The sequence below is a fragment of the Capra hircus genome (genome assembly GCF_001704415.2).
Source record: "Capra hircus breed San Clemente chromosome X unlocalized genomic scaffold, ASM170441v1, whole genome shotgun sequence".
Classification (NCBI taxonomy): domain Eukaryota; kingdom Metazoa; phylum Chordata; class Mammalia; order Artiodactyla; family Bovidae; genus Capra; species Capra hircus.
Genome location: NW_017189517.1, coordinates 47,774,997 through 47,784,766, shown reverse-complemented (window position 1 = coordinate 47,784,766; position 9,770 = coordinate 47,774,997). Strand labels below are relative to the sequence as shown.

The 9,770-nt window shown below is 37.4% G+C and overlaps 1 pseudogene; it reads left to right on the top strand.

Annotated features, from left to right (window-relative positions):
• The first annotated feature begins 245 nt into the window (after positions 1–245).
• LOC102190387 overlaps positions 246–9,770 on the top strand; it is a 41,244-nt pseudogene continuing 31,719 nt past the window's right edge.

The following is a 9,770-nucleotide window of genomic DNA, read 5'->3' as shown; positions in this document are numbered from 1 at the left end:
CAGAGGTGTAGGTGAGAGCATAAAACAGACTCTGGTTTTGGGGTTAGATGCTCAGGAACGGGGTTTCCTGAGGCTTGATCACGCCTTTGCGTATGCCAAGCCTCTTTCCTCATGACCTTTGCCATGGGTGGAATTCCTCATGCTGGCCCCCGGCAATTCTCCACTGAAAATGAGGTATATATGTCTGAACTGCCTTGCCAAGGCATCAGTGAAGGAGTTAGAAGCCAAAAAATGGTGGATTAACTATGGGAGACCATGAAACTTATGATCTGAACGTCTTCCTCAGCAGGCTCCAGAGGGCACTCTCTCCACCAAAGTAAGGAGGAATAATTTGGCTGATCACTGGAAGTCTGGAATGAGCAAGATTTGAAGACTGAAGATCATGAAGTTGGAGAGAGAAAATGTGACTGAGACTATAGGAGTAGGAACAAAGTGTGCAGATCATTGCCTCAAGTCAATGCTCACCTGAGACCACTGTACAGGAGGCATTAAGCAACCGAGTGGATTGAATGACTGTTTTAGTGGGTTTCTTCTAGTTTATCTTCTCTGCCACCCAATGGCTTAGAGAATGAAATTATGAATACAGTAATCATAGTATAGGTTTTTTAGGCCAGCCTTAAAAAATCACCTCAAATTTGGTGGCTAAAAACAATGAAAATTTATTTATTTATCTCACAATTAAGGAGCTGTCCAAAATCAAGATATCAACCAGGTTGTACTCTCTCCCAAAGCTTTGGAGAAGAATTGATTTTATACCTCTTTCATGGCCTTTGGTGACTGCTGGCAAACTTTGGCCTTCATTGGTGTGTTGCTGCATTACTTCCATCTCTGCCTCCTTCACATTACCTCCTCCTTTCCTGTCTATGTCTCTACTGGGCGTCTCTTACAACACACTTGTCAGTGAATTCAGAACCAACCCAGATAATTCACACTGATCCCAAGTTTCTTATCTTAATTGCATATGCAAAGATCATTTTTCCAAATAATGCAACATTTACAGGTTCTAGGAATTTGATGTGGGCATATATTTTGGGGAGGGGTTACTACACAACCATGACACATGGTAACAAAAGTGGCAATTGTGCATAGGCTCAAAAGCATAGACTCAATCTCATCAAGGCTAATTTACCTATTTCCACTGCTAAATATTTGATCTGTAAACAGCAAAGACTGAGACTGGGCTCTTAATATAGTAAGCCCGTCAAAAAGAACAACAACCAGACACATGGTAGGAAGTTGATTACATACAACTCTTTCCACAAGAGAGGATGGTCCTTACTAAGAGTGACATTAATTCTTAGCGTGGATGTGTTTTGTCTGTTCATACTGTTTCTGTTAGCAGTACTACTCAGGGACTCACAGTGTCAAATTTACTCACCCTGAGCTCCACATAATACAACCTTGGAACAAGGGGACAGTTTTGTTGTTGTTTGTTTGTTTATTTGTTTTTAGCAAAAATGCCACCACAATTAGCATAAGATCACAGAATTCATCGCTTATACCATATATTGTATCACCCAGAATCTGCCAGCCTTATGGAACATTGAAACAGTCTCTTGATGGTGCTACTAAGGTACCGGCTTGGAAATATTCTCAGATGTTATACTCTTCTTCAGGATATAATTTATCCCTTAAGCTAATGTAAATTTTATTGTGCTGTTCCCCTAAAGATAGAACACAATGATTTAGGAACAAAGTGGTAGGAGTAGAAATGGCACACTCGCCAGCATTGAGGAATTTATGATTTCTTTTCCAGCAACTTTAGGTTCCATGGTTCCTGCTTCCCACAGAAGCAGCTTCCATTAGTGAACACAAGAAGAGGCCTATAAAATCAAAATCTATGGCTGAAATGGGTCTCTTTGGGTTTCTTCTACAAGTAGAACAGTAGCAAAAGAAAGTCTTACATACCAGTAGTGGTAATTGAAAATAATTTCACAAAGAGCTATGATTACTGCCCCATAACGGGGATAGTCATTCAGATTCCATTTTGTGCTTCCATACTGGATATTAATAAGAAGAGAAAAATTGTAGCAATGACAGACTGATAAGAACAGGTATACAGAAGGCTTAAATCTTTTAGAGATGAAGGTTTAGGTATCTCAACTTGGCAGACAACTCAGACCAGGATTGCATTCTGAAGATAGAGAAAGAAAATTTAGAATTTATGGTAAAGCAAAAGAACAATATCAGGAAAAGTATAGCATCAGGTACTAATGGTTATCCCATTTACCCTTCTGTTGTATTCCTTTCTTCCTCAAGGAATTACAACTGGGAACTACCATAAAGGATCAGTGATAAGACAGAGTGTACATTAAGTGAGATATAAGTTTATATGAGTGGTGTAAGGGTAGGACTGCAGCAAATGCTATCTTTCTCTTATTCAGACAATTCTGGAGACTGTCTGAAGACAAAAGATGACTTCCTTCATTTCTATGACTGAAGATATTTTTTGGCACCACTCCAGGATTGTTGCCTGGAGAATTCCATGGAGAGAGGAGCCTGGTAGGCTACAGTCCGTGGGATCACAAAGAGTCGGACATGACTGAATGGTTATCACTTATTCACACTAGTTTTCTTGCTATTTCCACTACATCTGCCGTTACTTCCTCCACTGATGTCTTGAATCCCTCAAAGTCATCCATGAGGGTTAGAATCAATTTCCAAATTCCTTTGAATGTAGACATTTGAACCTCTTTGTGGAATAAAGTTAGGTGCTTGCTCGGGATTAGACTTTGGCTCAAGGGAAGGTTGTGACTGATTTGTTCTTCTAACTAGACTACTAAAACTTTCTCCTTGTCAAGAATAAGTATATTCTGCTTTCTTATCCTTCATGTATTCACTGGAATGTCATTTTTAGTTAGCTTCAAGAACTTTTCCTTTGCATTCACAGCTAGCTGAACTGGCTAGCTATTTGGTTCAAGAGGTTTAGGTTTCAACCTACACTGGCTTTTTACATGCCTTTTTCACGAAGCATATTTCTAGCTCTTGATTTAAAGTGAGAGATGTACAACTCTTCTTTTCATTGTGAACATTTTGAAGTCATTGAGAAGCTCTATACAGCCAGCAAAAATAAGACCTTAAGTTGATTGTGGCTCAGATCATGAGCTCTTTACTGCAAAATTCAGGTTTAAATTGAAGAAAATTGGTGTAAACACTAGACCATTCATGTATGACCTAAATTAAATCCCTTAGAATTATACAGTAAAGGTGACAAATAGATTCAAGGGGCTACATCTAATAGACAGTGTGCTTAAAGAACTATGGACAGAGGTTTGTAACATAATAAAAGAGGTGGTGACCAAAACCATCCCAAAGAAAAAGAAATATGATAATGCAAAATGATTGCCTGAAGAAGTCTTATAAATAACTGAAAAAAGAAAAGTGAAAGGCAAAGGAGAAAGTTAAATATATACCCAAATGAATGCAGAGTTCTAGAGAATAGCAAGGAGAGCTAAGAAAGCCTTTTTAAGTAAGCAATGCAAAAAAGAAAAAAAAAAAAGATGAAAACAATAAAATGGGAAAGATTAGAGATCTCTTAAAGAAAATTGGAGGTATCAATATAATATTACATTCAGAAATGGGCACAATAAACACAGAAATGGCAAAGACCTAACAGAAGGATAAGTGATTAAGAGGAAATGGCAAGAATACACAGAAAAACTGTAGAAAAAAATGTCTTAGTGACCCAGATAACCACAATAGTGTGATCACTCTTGGAAAACTCAGTGATAGTTACAGGACTGGAAAAGGTCAAGTTTTGCTTACAATTTCAAAGAAATGGCAATGCCAAAGAATGTTCAAACTGCCAGAAAATTGTGGGCATTTCACATGCTATCAAGGTAATGCTCAAAAATCTTGAAGTTAGGTTTCAAGAGTATGTGAACCAAGAACTTCCAGTTGTGCAAGCTGGATTTAGAAAATGAACCAGAGATCAAGTTGACAACATCAATTGAATCATAGAAAAAACAAGTGAGTTCCAAAAAATCTACTTCTACTTCATTGACTACATGAAGACTGTTGACTGTGGATCACAACAAACCATGAAAAATTCTTAGTGATGAGAATACCAGACCACCTTAGCTTTCTATTGAGAAACCTGTGTGCAGATCAAGAAGCAACAGCTAGAACCAGACATGAAACAATGGATTGGTTCAAAATCGGGAAAGGAGTACTGCAAGTTTGTATATTGCAACTCTGCTTATATAACCTGTATGTAGAGTGTATGTGTGCTCAGTCGCTTCAGTTGTGTCTGACTCTTTGCAACCCTATTGACTGTAGCCTGCCTGGTTCCTCTATCCATGGGATTCTCCAGGCAAGAATACTGGAGTGGGTTTCCATGTCCTCCTCCAGGGGATCTTCCAGACCCAGGAATCAAACCTGCATCCCCTGGAACTACTGCATTGCAGGTGGATTCTTTACCTACTGAGCCACATGGGAAACCCCTATATGTAGAGTACATCATGGGAAATGCTGCCAGGATGGATGAATCTGAAGCTGGAATTAATATAGCTGAGAGAAATAACAACCTCAAATATACAGAAGATACCACTCTAATGGCAGAAAGTGAAGAGGGACTGAAGAGCCTCTTGATGAGGGTGAAAGATGGGAGTGAAAAAGCTGGTTGAAAATTCAGCATTCAAAAAACTAAGATCATGGCATTTAGGCCCATCACTTCAAGGCAAATAGATGGGGAAAATGTGAAAACAATGGAAGATTTTATTTCCTTGGGCTCCAAAATAACTGTGGATGGTAACTGAAGCTATGAAATTAAAAGACCCTTGCTCCTTGGAAGAAAGGCTATGACAAACCCAGACAGTGTATTAAAAAGCAGAGACATCACTTTGCCAACAAAGGTCTGTCTAGCCAAAGGTATTTTTTTTTCCCAGTAGTCAGGTATGGATGTAAGAGTTGGACCATAAACAAAGCTGAACACCAAAGAATTGATGTCTTTGAACTGTCGTGTTGGAGAAGACTCTTGAGAGTCCCTTGGACTGAAAGGAGATCAAAGCAGTCAATCCTAAAGAAAATCAACACTGAATATTCATTGGAAAGACTGATGCTGAAGCTGAAGTTCCAATACTTTGGCCACCTGATGCGAAGAACTGACTCATTAAAAAAGACCCTGATGCTGGGAAGGATTGAGAATAGGAGGGTTCAAAGGTAACAGGGGATGAGATAGTTGGATGGCATCATCAACTCAATGGATATTAATCTGAGCAAACTCAGGGAGTTAGTGAAGGACAGCAAAACCTGAAGTGCTATAGTCCATGGGATTGCAAAGAGTTGGGCAGGACTTAGTGACTGAACAACAACAACATTGGGCTACTAACTGGTCTATTTTCAATATTGCTGTGCTTCAGGGAATATGGAGGCCGAGGAAAATGAGAGAGATGAGAGAATAGTCAGAACACACACATTTATTAAGTTAGCTATCTTATGTGGGCACATTTTCTGACACCCTAAAATAATTAAAATAGTAACATCAAAGATCACTGATCATACAATACCATTAAAATATAATAATAATGAAAAATGCATATGTTGCAAAAATTACCACAATGTGACACAGAGGCACAAAGTGAATAAATCTTGTTAGAAAAATGATATCAATAAGATTGTTTAATGCAGGCTTGCCACAAGTCTTTAATTTGTAAAAACTATGATATCTGTGAAGTTCAATAAAAAGAAGTACAGTAAAATGAGGTATGCATGTACCACATAAACATTCATCAAAATAAAGCAGGAATGGCTATATTAGCATCAGATAAAGTAGACATTAGAATGAAAAAAATATTACAGTCAAAGAACAACATTACATAATGATAAAATGATCAATATACCAGAGAGGTACAATGATCTTAAATGTCTGTGCAACAAACAATGAAGGTTCAAAATAGATCAGTAAAAACTGACAGAACTGAAAGCAGAAATAGACATTCACAGTTGTAGATTATGACTTCAACACCCCATTCTCTGCAATTAATAGGACTACTAAAGAGAAAAATCAGCAAAAATATAAAATGACTCAGAAACACATCAAATAATAGAATCTTACTGGTGTTCAAAGAACAGTCTACTCAACAACAGCAGAATACACTTTTGTATATTATTTCTTTGTCCATAATGGTATCAAACTAGAAATCAATAGCAGGAAAAAAGAGGAAATTTTCCAAAAACAACATAATCCTAAACAGTACATGGAAATACTCTGTATTTCCTAAATATATGTTGGAAAATTCTTGAAGAATTAAGGAAACAATAGAGAAAACAAGAGATATCAGTGAAATTGAAAATAGGAAAATAGTAGAGGAAATCAATGCAACAAAAATTGACTTAAAAAATTGACAAACCTCTAACAACAAGTGGTACATGAAAAGATACTCAACATCTCTAATCATCAAGGAGATGCAAATCAAAATCACAATTAGATAAAACCTTATACTTGTCAGAATATTGATTATCAAAAGGACAGGGAATAATGTGTTGATAAAGACATAGAAAAAAGGAAACCCTTGTACACTCTTGATGCAAAGGTAATTAGTACAGCCATTATGGAAAACAATATGCAGGTGCCTCAAAAAATTAAAATAGAGCCACTATATGCTCTGGCAATTCCATTTCTGGGTATATATATGAAAATAACAGGAATACCCACTTGAACAGAAATATGCAATCCCAAATTCAGTGCAGCATTATTTACAACAGCCAAGGTAAGTGTCCACTGATAGATGAATGGATGAAGAAAATGTGATACACATATATACATACACATGCACAGAGGAATATTATTCAGCTTTTAAAAAGAATGAAATCTTGCCACTTGCAACAACATAGAAGGGCCCTGAGAGTGTTATGCTGAGTGAAATAAGTCAAAACAAGAACAATAAGATCTCAACTATATGTGGAATCAAAACAAAACAGAACAATAAGCTCATATTTAAGGAAAACAAACTGTTGGTTGTCAGAAATGAGAGGATAGGTGGATGGCCAAAATGGTTGAAGGGGGTAAAAAGTACAAATTTCTGGTTATAAATTAAGTAAATCATGGTGATGCAATGCACAGGATGTCAACTATAGTTAGTAATACTGTATTGCTTGTTTGAAAGTTGTTATAAGAATAAATCTTAAAATTGTCAGTACAAGAAAAGATTCTGTAATTATGCACAATAATAGATGTTAACTCGACTTATTATGGTACAATATATACAAATATTAAATCATTATGTTGCATATCTGTAACTATTATAGTGTTGTATATCAATTATAAACTCAACACTAAACCAACTAAGATCATGGCATCCCGTCCCATCACTTCATGGCAAATAGAAGGGGCACAAGTGGAAACTGGCATATTTTATTTTCTCAGGCTCCACAATCACTTCTGATGATGACTTCAGCCAGTAAATGAAAATACACTTGTTCCTTGGAATGAAAACTATGACAAACCTAGACAATGTGTTAAAAAGCAGAGACATCATTTTGCCGACAAAGGTCCATATAGTCAAAGCTATGGGTTTTCCAGTAGTCATGTATGGATATGAGACTTGGACCATAAAAAACACTGAGCCCTGAAAAATTGATGCTTTAGGACTATGGTGCTGGAGAAAGCTCTTGAGCATCTCTTGGACAGCAAGATCCAACCAGTCAATCCTAAAGGAAATCAACCCTGAATATTAATTGGAAGGATTGATGCTGATGCCGAATTTCAAATGCTTTGGCCACCTGATGCCGAGTCAACTCACTGGAAAAGACCTGAACAGCAGGAAAGATTGAAGGAAAAAGGACAAAGGAGTCATAGAGAATAATGCTTAGATAGCATCAGAAATGGACATAAATTTGAGGAAACTCTGAGAGATAGTGGAAGAGAGAGGAGACTGGGGTGCTGCAGTTCACAGGGTCACAAAAAGTCAGACTCGACTTAATGGCTGAACAACATATCAATTATATCTCAATAAAAATTTCACCACGTTTTTCCCTAATTTATCATTAAAAATATGTCCATAATAAAGCACTACAGATGTGATATTATTTATGTGGTATTTAACAAAAAATGCAAATGAATCTATATATACAAACCAGAAACAGACTCACTAAATGACTTAGAAAACATTCTTATCAATGGGTAGAGGGAGGAAAAGAGGGACAGATTAGGAGTATGGGATTAACATAGTATTATACATATAACAGAAAAAAATTATTGTTTACTGTATAGCACAGGGAATTATATTCAGTACATTGTAATGACCTATAATGGAATACAGTCTGAAAAAATATAACTGAATCACTTTGCTTTATACCTGAAACTAATACAATATTCAGTTCAGTTCAGTCGCTCAGTCATGTCCGACTCTTTGCGGCCCCATGAATCAGAGCACGCCAGGCCTCCCTATCCATCACCATCTCCCAGAGTTTACCCAAACTCATGACCATCGAGTCGGTGATGCCATCTAGCCATCTAATCCTCTGTCATCTCCTTATCGTCCTGCCCCAAACCCTCTTAGCATCAGGGACTTTTCCAAAGAGTCAACTCATCGCATGAGGTGGCCAAAGTATTGGAGTTTCAGCTTCAAAATCACTCCTTCCAATAAACACCCAGGACTGATCTCCTTTAGGATGGACTGGTTGGATCTCATTGCAATCCAAGGGACTCTCAAGAGTCTTCTCCAACACCACAGTTCAAAAGCATCAATTCTTTGGCACTCAGCTTTCTTCACAATCCAACTCTCAAATCCATACATGACCATTGGAAAAACCATAGTCTTGACAAAACAGACCTTTGTTGGCAAAGCAATATCTCTGCTTTTTAATATGCTATCTAGGTTGGTCATAACTTTTCTTCCAAGGAGTGTCTTTTAATTTCATGGCTGCAGTCACCATCTGCAGTGATTTTGTAGCCCCCCGAAATAAATTCTGACACTGTTTCCACTGTTTCCCAATCTATTTCCCATGAAGTGATGGGACCAGATGCCATGATCTTAGTTTTCTGAATGTTGAACTTTAAGCCAACTTTTTCACTCTCCTCTTTCACTTTCATCAAGAGGCTTTTTAGTTCCTCTTCACTTTCTGCCATAAGGGTGGTGTCATCTGCATATCTGAGGTTATTGATATTTCTCCCAGCAATCTTGATTCCAACTTGTGTTTCTTCCAGCCCAGCATTTCTCATGATGTACTCTACATAGAAGTTAAATAAGCAGGGTGACAATATATAGCCTTGATGTACTCTTTTTCGTATTTGGAACCAGTCTGTTCCATGTCCAGTTCTAACTGTTGCTTCCTGACCTGCATACAGGTTTCTCAAGAGGCAGGTCAGGTGGTCTTGTATTCCCATCTCTTTCAGAATTTTCCACAGTTTATTGTGATCCACACAGTTAAAGGCTTTGGCATAGTCAAGAAAGCAGAAATGGATGTTTTTTTCTGGAACTCTCTTGCTTTTTCCATGATCCACCGGATGTTGGCAATTTGATCTCTGGTTCCTCTGCCTTTTCTAAAACCAGCTTGAACATCAGGGATTTCACGGTTCACGTATTGCTGAAGCCTGGCTTGGAGAATTTAGAGCATTACTTTACTACCATGTGAGATACGTGCAATTGTGTGGTAGGTTGACCATTCTTTGGCAACCTGCTATAATTCAATTTTTAAAAGATGTATTGCACCTCTTTATTCATTTTATTTTCATTATCACTCTACCTAATTTCTGAATAAACAGGTAACATAGTTTAATGGAAAAAAATAATTACAAAATGCCACAAGCAACATCATTTTCATAAATT